At 39.9% G+C, this 13,629-nt stretch overlaps 1 protein-coding gene and 1 long non-coding RNA gene across 2 annotated transcripts in view; one reads left to right on the forward strand and one right to left on the reverse strand.

The window, feature by feature from the left end:
• LOC113683425 (protocadherin Fat 4) overlaps window positions 1-13,629 on the forward strand; it is a 107,770-nt gene that overhangs the window by 26,584 nt on the left and 67,557 nt on the right. The window lies entirely within an intron of this gene.
• LOC149047381 (uncharacterized) lies at window positions 9,758-12,247 on the reverse strand. The gene is made up of 3 exons (XR_016186431.1): window positions 11,775-12,247; window positions 11,211-11,350; window positions 9,758-10,162 (listed from the first exon to the last, which is right to left on the reverse strand). It is a non-coding gene; the product is annotated as an uncharacterized LOC149047381 (long non-coding RNA).

The following is a 13,629-nucleotide window of genomic DNA, read 5'->3' on the forward strand; positions in this document are numbered from 1 at the left end:
ACTACGTCTTGTGCTTCTCCCTACACTTCTTTCATGCTCTAGCCTCTTCCTGCGTACTCTACCACAGAACAGAGCGCAGTCAAGGCCTCTCTTTTTGTGAATTAAAAAAAATGATAAATTAATCAGTGAACGAAGCTAATTTTTCACGGAGTGTCAAGTTAACATTTAGGATTAGGTTAAGAGCTCCAAAGAATCAATGAGTAAATGATCCGTGAGTGATCCAAACAAGTAAGCGTTACCACATTGAAATGACATATCCTGTTGAAAGGCAATTTTGCGCAAAACAGCTGACTCTAAATATAGGAGCATGAGAACTGAAAGGAAGAATAACGATAACCGAGAAAGAGCCGGCAAAAGCTGTTGATAAAAGTTACTGAGAGTTGCTTAGCACAATGTTTATTGTTTCAAAAGAGCTACTAACACAAATAATATAAAATGGCGTCCAAGCTATGAAGAGTCGTTGCATTTATTTGCGTTCTTTCCGATATCGTCGCCACCAAGGAGAAACTTGATCGCTTTATGTCATCTTCCACTAAGACACTTGTTCTTGAGTACGACTTAAGAGTGTAAATTAAGACTATTATCATAATGATTCCTATCATTAGTATGATCCGGAAAACGATAAATACTTTCGGTAAAGTTCTTCAAAAACACTAAAACTGCCCGGGAAGGATACCCTCTTCCTAACTTCAATCCCATCACCGCGTTAATCTAAATCAGGCTTTACTGTCTGGAATTGATCGAGTCGCCAACTTCTAGTGAGGTCCGGCGACTCGTCACTCATCATCGAGTGCATGGTCGAAAAGTGATTGTGCTCCATTTACATCATTCGTAAAAAACTGCGAAGCGACGAAAAAACAAAAACAGCAACCACGACAAGAACAATTTAAATGTGCTTCACCACAAGCATTTGGCTGGAGTTTGATGATCAGCTTTTTAATCGGGCTCATATGGGAACCCTCACAATTAATTACATTTACTTAACTCACAAACTTTTGAAAGAATCTAATCTTTCGGTTTAAATTCAGTCTATTTCAGTCACACTTACCGTTGGTCTCTGTTGATAGCTTTGATGTAAAGATGTCATCTGGATCATTTTTAATTTGTCTTCATATATGTGAAACTAAGATGTTCGAATAGCTGGTGTATGTTGTGGATGTAGAAGGAAAGAAACTGTCACGGTGGTTTGGGGGAAAAAAGGAGAAAGAACAACAGCAACTTATGTAAAGCAATATCTGGAATTTTAGAAAATGTTTCCGGCTAAACAGCTTTCACGATTATTTGCACTGTTGTGGAATATTCCTGGTTCGTTTCTTGATCAAAACTGTTCCTAATATGATTTCAAGCCTTCATATAGTCTTCCCACTTTGCGCGCGAGTTTGTCGGTGTGATGTCTGTACAGATTTTACCAACTTAATAAAAGTAGATGTAGATGTACATGAGATGTTACTATTGAATATTTGACACGCGCACATTCGAGAAACAATTGACAGCTTTGCACGTGGTCCGTATTATCATCTTTTTAAGCGGTATGTGTTTATTTTGTTGACAAAAATGCGGAACGAGACCAAATCTGTTCCTCAGACTTAATATGTTTTCAACGTTAGTAGTTACATCATATTAACTTACCTCTGTAAATCATTCATTCCAGATAACAGAATCAAATAAACATGCTAACGATAGTATCTGAACTCGACCTTGGCCAAACATGAACGACTCCACAAGTCCACTTTCTCTAGGCATCGAAAACATTTCCATTCGTTCAGTGTTCTCAAAATTACCCTCGAAACAGCCAAATAATTTCTCTCAACAGCCAATAATGACACAAAATCCACCTTGCAACACACTTGAAACTGTTCAAACTTCTAACATCAAAAGACCCGATCCAAGAGTAACACACCAAGATTTTTACCATAAATTTGACCGCAACCCAACCACCAAAGAGAAAACTCGGCCACCTTTCGTAGAAAAATCGTTGTTCAATAAAAACGCCTCTTAACATTGCGTATTGTTGGAAGTAAAAACTCTAACACTCATTGTTTTGTTGTCTCTTTCTTTATTCTCTCTTACTACGCAAGTTAGTACAACGGGGACTAGCTCTGATCTCTCTACGAAAGTGTGGGTCACCGCTCATAAAGGTGACGCTTACTGAGCTGTCAACACCTTGAACCTTCGTCATGCTTTTACACTTAACAAACGAATCACGCTAAGCTACGCAGACCGGAGTTCGCATGCCTTCGAACGTACCTTCGCAATGTTTACGCTTTACAAAGTGCCTTTCTTCCTTAAATTTCTTAGTCTTACGGCTAAGTTTGGGCAAAACAAAAACAAGATTGACAATATAAAAATTATAATACACTTACTAACAGAATTAAAATCAAAGTTGAGGAGATATCCAAAAAGAAAATAGTCCTCGAAAACAGAATAAACAGGAAATTCGGAGAAGAAAGGGCGTACCCAAGGTACTGCCCCTTAAAAGAGCTACGTGCTATTCGTATAAATCACCTGATTATAAATTCAGTGTGGAAAAACTATTTTCTGGATCAGGAATTCGACATGGATTTAGCCTAAAAACGAGAGTATTAAAGAGGTAAAAGTATAGGGGAGGATGATTTCCAGGAAATTCCTGTACGGGATCAATTTTTTATGAGGTAGATTCATTCTCTTAGTTATTAATAATCTTTTAGCAACATATTGGAAATATACCGATATCTAACCGCAAACCGCAGTTTACGCAAAAACATGTCTCCATGTCAAATTCACGATTATAATAAGGAAAAGGTGACCAAACTGTACCTGTAAGATAAGACCGCCAAAAGGAATAAGAAATGATCAACTGGCTTACTACAATGTTTACTGAATGGCTTATGGTAGTATATTATTTCCATTCATTTCCCAACACCAATATAAGAAACCCTTACAACGTTTTCAGATTAGATATATTTCTATTTTTATCGTTTGACAATATCAATCAATCACGATATCATACGAGGCGACAAGGCTTCCTAGGAGCCACACAAAATCGTCCATAGTTAATTTTAATCAGACGTTCATCTAGAGATAGCACCGAGCAAACCAATCCAGAAAAATGTAATCGGCACACTTAACAAATCATTAATCTTGCAACACAGCTTGCCGTTAAAGAACTGCTCAAATCAAAATGTTTGGTGCGATTCGTCAACACTTCAAGCAATATTTGATTACAAATTTTCCACTCACTCTCGTCGTGAAGGAACAATAACCGTGATTGTGCTTGTCTTGAAATTCCAACCAAGTTTATTTTGAAACAAAAACATGCCGAGATGTACAAAGTCAGCCATTTAGCTAAGAACATGGTTGTCTTCACTCTGCGCATGTTCCTGCGTTACTTAACAACAATAAAATAGGTCCGCACAATATCGACACATCTCCCCCTTTTAAGGAATAGATAAACAAAATACCTCTTTGAGAAACTTAACTGAACACATTCTTAAATCTAGAAATCTAGGGCTTAAAACACGAACTGTTCCATTATACGATTGATTGAACTTTTAAAAGTTCATATTTCGCAAAAACAAATAATACTATTAAAGGCCGTCCCTCTAAAGAATAGGTCTCCTTATGAGTCTTCCATTGGAGGTCCTCTGTTCTGGGATTGAGTTATGAGAGGGACTGGTGTTGCTGTTTTCCGGAACTTCGGTATCCCCTCCTGCCTGGACATCTTTTTGAATAGACTCGCTACTGATTTCTGGAACCGGGAATATATTCTCTAGTGTATCATGACAGGTGGGCGTAGGGACTTTCATAAGGTGTTTCCGATTTCTTCGCAACACTCGACCCCCACTGTCTACGATGTATGATCTAAGACTTTGGTCCTTACTAATGACTTTAGATTCTGTAGTCCACTGCTTCTCTATCCAGCTTGACTCTTACCCAGTCCTCTGGTTGGAGTGGCGGGAGCTCTCTTGTGCCATTCCTTCTGTCAAAAGACTCCTTATAGCCCCCTTTTGCTTTAACATCTGCTTTCTTGACTGCTGCATGGTCTGTAAGCTTTTGCTGTGAGAATTTGACCATTGTTGGGATGGTAGTTCGTATCTGTCTTCCCATGATCAGCTCTACCGGTGTCTTTCTTGTAGCTGGGACAGGGGTTGCACGATCGGCCATAAGAGTAAGGAACGGATCCTCCTGTTCTAGGATCCGCTCGGAGATTCGTACTCCACTTTCTGCAGAACCATTCGCCTGGTGGTGATGTGGGCTTGATGTAGTATGCTTAAATCCATACTCTGCTTTGAACTCGTCGAACATAGCTGATTTGAATTGTGTGCCGTTATCGCCCACCAGTTCTTCTGGAATACCCCATCGAGCAAATACCGACCTCAGCTTCTGGATTACAGCATGGCTTGTTATCTTCATCAGGCTTAATATTTTAATGAACCTTGAGTAGTCCATTACCACTAAGTATCTCTGACCAGCTAGCTCAAACAAATCTGTAGAAACCTTTTTTACCATGGCCTGTCAGGTAGGACTTTGGTAATCAGAGGTTCTCTCCCCTGCCACGGTTAGTGTTGCTGACAGAACTGGCATGACTCCACCTTTGCCTTAATCTCTTTGGAAATACCTGGTCACCATACGGACAGGTTGGCACGTTCGCAGCACTTTGTTACGCCCTGGTGGCCTGTGTGAATGCTTTCCAGTATTTCCCTTCTCATGAGAACCGGTATCACTAGCTATCACTATGCGATCATTGTATGTTAACAGGCCATTGCTTATCGACAAGTGTCCACGTGCATCAAAGAACTCTCGGATCTGGAGTGGGACTTCTTCCACACGAGTTGCCCACCCTTGTGATGTAACTGCAACCAACTTTTGGAGCTGGGTATTCACTGCACTCGCTCCTTTAATTCGCTTCAGTTGGTTCTCCGTGGCTGGCCTTGTAGATTCGACCAAGTTTACGAATGCTCGAACATCTTCCACTGTATCGGGTTCCGCTTCAAACACGAGAGGGCTTCTTGACAGATTATCGGCCCCTACCATTTGCTTGCCAGGTGCGTGGTCTGCTAGATGGTTAAGTTGAACCGCATTAGGCGCAATAGGAGCCTTTGGCATCGTGAAGGTGTCTGGTCAAGATCTCTCTGAGCAATCAATGGTACTAATGGTTTGTGATCTTTCAAGGGCTTAAAAGTTGAAAGCCCCACCAGGTAACGTGATAATCTCTCACATGTCCACACTGCTGCCGGGTACTCCTTCTCAATTTGCGCATATTTGACCTCAGTCTCTGTGAGTGTTCTTGAACAAAATGCGACCGGGTGGAGTTGGTCACCATGGCCTTACATCAGAACCTCACCAATGCCATAATTACTAGCATCTGCGCAAACAGCCGTAGGCTTCTTAGGATCATAGAATGCTTGCACCGTAGAACCTGAAATCATCTGCTTGACCCTAGCAAATGCCTGTCGCTGGGATGGTCCCCAAGTCCAAACTCTATCGGACTTTAACAGATCGGTATTGGTTGCATTATTGTGGCAAAGTTCGGTACGAACCCTCAAAGGTAGTTTATTATACCAATAACTCTGCGTAGTTCGTTGGTGCTTGAAGCTCTGTGATCGCTTTCACCTTTTCAGGGTCTGGACTTAGTCCATCTACACTGACGACATGTCCAAAGTAGGTTAGACTGTCCTTCTTGATCTCACATTTCTCTTTCAGTTTTGACTCCTTGATGACTTGTTCTATTTAAGTTTTCATCATGCTCCTCAACTGACCTTCCAAACACAATGACGTCATCTATAATTGCTTCACAACCTTCTTCATTCCTTAGCATATCCGTCATTAGACACTGGAAAATTTCTGAGGTACTCGTGATTCCAAGTGGTAGCCGTTTAAAACAGAATCACCCCACTGGAGTGATAAATGTGGTCAAATTAGCACTTTCTGGATGTAGGGGTATTTGCCAGGATCCACTTGCTACGTCAAGCTGGGAAAAGTACTGAGCACCAACGAGCTTTGGGGCAACATCTTCCAAGGTAGGCAATACGAATCTTGCGCGATTCAAAGTACTATTCAGCTTTCTCAGATCGACACAGATCCTGAGCTTCCCATTACTTTTCTGTACTGGTACCATGGTTGCACACAATTCTATTGGCCCGGTTACTCTTTCGATGATGCCGGCTTCTTCCATCCGCTTAAGCTCCAAAATTTTCCAAAATTTTTCATTCTAATCGATTTCATTACGGACCGCTCTCTCCAACGCAGAATCCAAGCATATAAACTGTAGTTTCATTTCAATTCACTACAAACTCAATCTTCCCTGTACAACCGATGCTAAGCCGCAGTTTGCTTCAAAAATGTCCAGTTCATAGGTTTCAAACAGCCCGCGCACACATCAACCTTGACACACGACCTTGAAGGCCGGCTTGGTAACCTTGCCTCCTTCTTTAACTGAGCCTCGCCGGGGACCACACCGTAACTTGGCACGAAGAAATTGTCTTAGCACCACGGGTGCCAAGTTACGGTGTGGTCCCCGGCGAGGCTTAGTTAAAAAAGGAGGCAGGGTTACCACGTTGGTTTTCAACGGTCGTGTGTCAAGGTTGATGTGTACGTGGGCTGTTAGAAACCTAGGTCTCTGTTGATAGCTTTAATGTTAAGATCTCATGGTCATCATTTTGAATTTGTTTTCACACGTGTGAAATTGAGATGTTCGAGTGGCGGGTGCATGTTGTGAATGTAGAAGGAAAGAAACTGTCACGGTGGTTTTTAGGGGAAAAAGGATATAGAACAACAACAACTTAAGTAAAGTAATGTCTGGAGTTTCGAAGATGTTTCCGGCTAACTATGTTGCTTTTATTTAGTCCTCGTTGGTCTTGCCCTCTTTTTTGCGTCAGCATATATTCTATTATGGCAGAAAATAGATGCTAAGAAACTGGAGGCGCACAAGCATAAGATAAAAAGATGTTCATTTGCAGCTGGAATGTTGAGCCAATTTTACTGGCGTGCCGTCTAAACTAGACTGTCTCAGTTCAGTCCGAGATTTTTTCACATCAATCCTGGTTCTGAGAAATGCCAACTTAGTTCAATTATGCATCTTTGTCGCATGCTGAATGTTTGGTGTTATACTTGTTTGGAAAGTTTGTTTATTAGTGAAGGCTGAAATTCCTTGCGTGAATTTTTTTAGTCGCTGCCTTCGTTTTGAATTAGCAAAACGATATCGTTCTACATCGATAAAGCCTTGCTGCTAAGGTTAAAAATAGTTTCTGTCTGGGTGGTGTTCTAGTCCTATCGGTTGTTCAAAATCAGTGCAACTAATAAGCCAACATTTGAGACAAAAGATCATCAGATGTTTTATTATAGCTTAACTGTCAATCCAATAAAGGGGTGTCATCTTAACCAGGCTGCCTCAATTTTCCAGATCTTTCCTCACCAACATTTTGTTCTGAAAATGCCGACTTGCTTTGTACGAGCTATATCAGAGTTTCGAATGGGCAGGCCAGCGACTTTCCCATTTTCCATTTTTACCTTAGCCTTAAATTCTGTAATCTACACAGCATTGAAGATTATGGTTTTCTATTCATTTCACTCGTATGACTGATATTGGGTTAAGACGCCAGATTAGTTTTCTTATTGCGCTTATCAATAGTTCAATCTAGATGGGTTATTTTCGTAGAAAGGCCCTCTACAGTTATCAAAGCGCCCCTTTTCCTGTCTCGGAAAAATGTTTGATTACAGCTTAACTGTCAATCCAATAAAGGGGTCCCATCTTAACCAGCTGCCTCAATTTTCCAGATCTTTCCTCACCATTCTTTTGTTCTAAAAATTCCGACTTGCTTTGTACGAGCTATATCACAGTTTCGAATGTGCAGGCCAGCGACTTTCCCATTTTCTATTTTTACCTTGGCCTTAAATTCTGTAATCTACATAGCATTGAAGATTATGGTTTTCTATTCATTTCACTCGTATGCCTGATATTGGGTTAAGACGCCAGATTGGTTTTCTTATCGCGCTTGTCGATAACTCATTTTAGGTGGGTTATTTCCGTAGACAGGCCCTCTACAGTTATTAAAGCACCCCTTTTCCTATCTCGGAAAAATGTTTGATTACAGCTTAACTGTCAATCCAATAAAGGGGTGTCATCTTAACCAGGCTTCCTCAATTTTTTAGATCTTTCCTCACCATTCTTTTGTTCTGAAAATGCCGACTTGCTTTGTACGAGCTATATCACAGTTTCGAATGTGCAGGCCAGCGACTATCCCATTTTCTATTTTTACCTTGGCCTTAATTCTGTAATCTACACAGCATTGAAGATTATGGTTTTCTATTCATTTCACTCGTATGACTGATATTGGGTTAAGACGCCAGATTGGTTTTCTTATCGCGCTTGTCGATAACTCATATTAGGTGGGTTATTTCCGTAGATAGGCCCTCTACAGTTATTAAAGCGCCCCTTTTCCTATCTCGGGAAAAATGTTTGATTACAGCTTAACTGTCAATCCAATAAAGGGGCGTCATCTTAACCAGGCTGCCTCAATTTTCCAGATCTTTCCTCACCATTCTTTTGTTCTGAAAATGCCGACTTGCTTTGTACGAGCTATATCAGAGTTTCGAATGTGCAGGCCAGCGACTTTCCCATTTTCCATTTTACCTTGGCCTTAAATTCTGTAATCTACATAGCATTGAAGATTATGGTTTTCTATTCATTTCACTCGTATGAATGACATTGGGTTAAGATGCCAGATTGGTTTTCCTATCGCGCTTGCCGATAACTCATTTTAGGTGGGTTATTTCCGTAGATAGGTCCTCTACAGTCATTAAAGCGCCCCTTTTCCTGTCTCGGAAAAATGTTTGATTATAGCTTAACTGTCAATCCAATAAAGGGGTGTCATCTTAACCAGGCTGCCTCAATTTTCCAGATCTTTCCTCACCATTCTTTTGTTCTGAAAATGCCGACTTGCTTTGTACGAGCTATATCAGAGTTTCGAATGTGCAGGCCAGCGACTTTCCCATTTTCCATTTTTACCTTGGCCTTAAATTCTGTAATCTACATAGCATTGAAGATTTTTGTTTTCTATTCATTTCACTCGTATGACTGATATTGGGTTAAGACGCCAGTTGGTTTTCTTATCGCGCTTGCCGATAACTCATTTTAGGTGGGTTATTTCCGTAGATAGGCCCTCTACAGTTATTAAAGCACCCCTTTTCCTATCTCGGAACGGTAGACCAGCTAATTTGTGGCCACCGCTAGCAAGATGATATCATCAAAATTTACAGCTTCCATAGGAATTTCACAATTCGATCAAGTTTTTTCGTTCAACTATTTTCTTGATCTCCCTTGTGATGGTCAAATTAGTCAATGTAATTGTTTGTAAGGGTGCAAATAACCTGGCTTTGTAACAGTCCAACTCATCAAAGATTTCTCTGTGGACTGTAAGCACAGCTACACTTTATCAAAGGTCTTGGTTTCAATTCTTCTCGAAGACTCAGTTTTTTTGGTCTTCTCTTTCTCTTCACATAACGAATAACATATTTCTTGAATCCTGAGAGAAATTTTATGTAAAAAAAGAATCTATACGGTCAATTTACAATTCTAAGCAGACATTGCCCGTTGACTCTCCGTCGTTTTAATCTCTTAGCACTCGGCCAAAGGTCTCCTATACGTAATATAATTATGAGGATTTTGTTTCTGGCTTCGAAATGGACAGCTATTTTGTATTCTCTGCGCAATAAGAAATCAGTACTTCAGCACTCCTCCCTAATTTAAATCTCCCGTTGTTTCAACTCAGTTTGCTCCTTTTCATGTCTTTATTTGTTCTACCACATTACAACAAGTCAGTACAACAATGGGCGTAAGGGCTTTTCCACACATGGTGAACTTTAAGTAGAAATTTGATGGCTACTACTTTTCGATAGGCCTCGGCAGATTGCAATTATGTGTTTTTTGATCTTGCAACCGTCGTTAAAAAAAATAGGTTTTCCTGCCTTTTAGCACTTTCAGGATTTTACATTTTTTATCTACTCGCAGGAGATCCTGGGAGATAGAAATTCTTTCATCAAGGATTTTCTCGGTGAAAAATTTACGATATTAATTATCTTAGGTTCAAGACATGTCACTGTCATAATTCTATTTTCGAGCTTCGATGTCTGGAATTTGTAGAATTGCCGGTTTTCAGTGAGGTACTCATCATTTCGAGGTCCGCTAAAAACCGAAAAAAAAAAAGATTTACCTCGCTCCTGATAAATATCTCCACCGTGAGAATTGTTAAGTTGTAGCGCCAAACTAATAGCTAGGAGGAAAGGTTAAAGCCTGGCAAAAGGCCCAAATTATTTCTTTAGGGTTCGCTGTCTGCAGTTTCTTTAATTACAGTTAATCCGTGAAGTTTTTTTTAATGCTTTTCGTCTACAGTCATAAAATCTTATTAGCACTGGGCTAATATGATATTCTTTGATACATAATAGCATCAAAGAAGAAGGCTTTTGACGCGCAATAAACTGACTGTGCGATGTCTCGGAGGAGACGTACTCTTCGAAGTTTCTAGTTAAGTTGTGACGACTTTATAATTGAGAAAGCGACTCTCGTTGACGTAAGTTATTAGTATGAAAGCGTCTTATCGATATTCAAATCCCAGCGTGCAGATGAAGGTCGTTTTCAGATTAGCCAAGTTTAACATGAAAGAAATTAGGGTCGGCTATATTTCAGTGGTGGAGCTTACGAAGAATCGATTTCGAGGTCATTCATTTGAAGTTTTAAAAAGACAAACACTTATATGTCCTCGCGGTTCCCATACCCGATTTAAGAACGTAATGGTTAAAATTTAACCTTCTTCAGACCACAACTGCTCGAAAAACCATAGTATATAATTATATAGCTTACAGAGCGGAAAATGCCCCTTTCACCCTTTGAGTGAATGGATGTTTTCTGGTAATCCTTCAAAATTAGTTTAATGCACGGTGGCTTTTTCCATTCACTATATTTTCCTTAGCATCACCTTTCATTGACGCTTGAAAAAATAGACGAGAGGGTGATTGTTTTAGAAGTGTTTGAAAACGTTTTTACCAAATCTATGCCTTCGTTATATGCTGATCGGTTGGGTTGTAAGTAGAAATTATTTTTGTTAAAACTGTGCTGTTACTGTATGCTAAATGTTTGGTGGCATATCATTTCGGCATAGCATGGTGCATGCTGAAATTGGTTGCGTGAATTTTTTAATCTCCTTCTGTTGAGAATCAGCAAAACGGTACTTTACCTGCCTCAAGCTCAGGTATTTAGGGAATGAATGCCGCATATTGTTTGTTTACTTGCCGGGCGAAGGTCAAAGCTATGCGGCAGGTCTGAATAATAGCTTGAAAAAATTAGAATACTTGATATCCAATGACATCTCGATAACTAGAAAGAAAAATGTAAAAATGCAAAGTTAAGAGAAAGAAAGCCCAAATGGAAGGGGACGTAATGGCGGGAGGCCATTTTTTTTTCATCATTACTGGTTGGATAAAGCAAAAACTATTTTCCTTTGAAACCCTACGTAATAAAGCAGACGATATTGACATAGGAAGAAGTATTCACTTATAGCCAAAATCTTGGTCCAATCAGGGCGAGCCCGCTAAACCAAGTTTGCCCAGTTTTCGAGATCTTTCGTTATCAGTATTCTCATTCAGAACATTTCTACGTGAACATATTAGGAAACGCACTTATCCACTTTCGACTATCTGGTTTTAACAACATATGATCCCTACATTTTAAGGTCACTTCAGGCCGCCTGGAACAATGAAAAATGTACTCCAATTTAGTGATCTAATATTTCCTGTGTTACCTCGTCTCAGAAGTTACCAGCCTGATCAGGGCGAACCTGACTTGATCAGTTTTTAAGATCCTCTTCAAATATTTTTAAGTGACAAGGAAAGCTACTCTGGTTTCTATGGAGCAGGTCAGGTACTATCTCCTATCATCACTTTACTCTAGTTACCGAGAAGAAAGATGAATGATCTCCTTGACTGATTTCAAAGTTCCTTCTTGTGAGGAAGTAAAATATTATGCCCGTTTATTAATTAAGCTTATGAGCCCAAGGGACCTCATAGCGAATTAAAAATTCCAGTCTTATTAGCTCTGAAGAAATGTCTTCCCTTAGGGAAGTTCAAAGTTGAATCGGTTTCAGTCTAATCACGTTTACATCTAGGATTTCGTTCGGCTGTTCGGCATACTGTTTTGCAACTTGGTCTGGCCTCTATCACGCGCCACTCCGATGCCTTCGAAGAAGTAAATGAAGACATTGATAGTGTGCTTTTACTGAAAAAAAAAATGTACGGATGGAAAATGAGCCGTTATTGCGTGCTGAATGTTTGATGGTTGACATACTATTTTTAGGATCTTTTCTCAAACTGACCCATGGAGAGATTGCTTGCGTGATTCTTTTGGTCACTCACTTTTTTCTTATTTAAGAATTAGCAAATGACAGTCTCTTACCAATTTAGAGCTTAACTTAAATAATTGCCGTTTGGTTTTGTTCTTGTCCCATGTGATAGTTTGCAGGGCTAAGGCCAAACCTTTGCTTGGTTTTTCTTTTTGCGATAATTTTTCCTTGTCAATCCACTTGGGGTAATAGATCATGACGCTTACAGCACACGGCCGGACAACGAAAAAAAACAACCTGTCTGCCATGGACCTCCAGTTGTTTTTCCCTGAAGTTAAAATGTTTAGATCAAATATGAACACAAAGATCTTTGTGATGTTAGTATGATCTCTGTACCTTGACCCAGCATATACCAAGCGCGTTGGCTTACGCAAGCGTCAGGAACTTGACGTGGTATGTATCGAAAAAGACACCAGGAGTTATTAAGTAACTTGAGATGGTTGAACGCTACCAAAAGAGTAGCCCTTTATCCTGATCCATAGGAAACAAACACGCAAAAGACTACCGACCAAATTTTAAATTCCCATGATGTGAAATTCGAGTCTCGGAAGAAGGCAGTCCCGAGCATGAATTATGCGCATTCCACTTAATTTGTAAGTTTGGTATCCACCGCGTCTGCACTCATGTTATCTTTCAGAAACGATTCGGTTGAGGAAACTGTTAAGATTTAGTTCGTTTGGTTATTTATTTGTTTCTTTGTTTTTTGTATCGTATGGAGATAATTAGGGAGGAAAATCGATGCTCGTAAAGATTTGCATATAAATCAACATCCATTGTCTTCTTAAGCTAACTTATAACGTTACAAGATATTTGTAGTGATACATGTTGCGTTGCAAGGATGTATCGGTCTTGCAATGCAGAGCTATGTTAGCTTTGATCAAAATCTGTGACGGAAATTTTACAAATTTCTTAAATGTCGCATTTTGACCCTGTGTTGAGCCAGGGAGCTTCGGCTCGTGCAGAGAGAGTCAATTCCAGCTTTGGGTGTCAAATTCCAATGCACAAGTCATCGTGGGAGTGATATCTATATCGCTTTGGTGAAGGCTAAACTTTACCTCCGAATTTATGGTGGCACTTTTTCATGTCGACTCCATCTACTTCTTCCCCTGTAAATTTAGTATCAGTTTACTGATCCAAAAGTTCTGAAACGTAGCAACTGAAATTGCTCTCAGAGACGAGTGGTCTTGCCTCTCTATCATAATTCCATTAGCCAATAGAATTCATAGATGGGCTTATGCTAATTAGGAATTGTAATTGG

The sequence above is a fragment of the Pocillopora damicornis genome, chromosome 4 (genome assembly GCF_964200805.1).
Source record: "Pocillopora damicornis chromosome 4, jaPocDami1.2, whole genome shotgun sequence".
NCBI lineage: Eukaryota > Metazoa > Cnidaria > Anthozoa > Scleractinia > Pocilloporidae > Pocillopora > Pocillopora damicornis.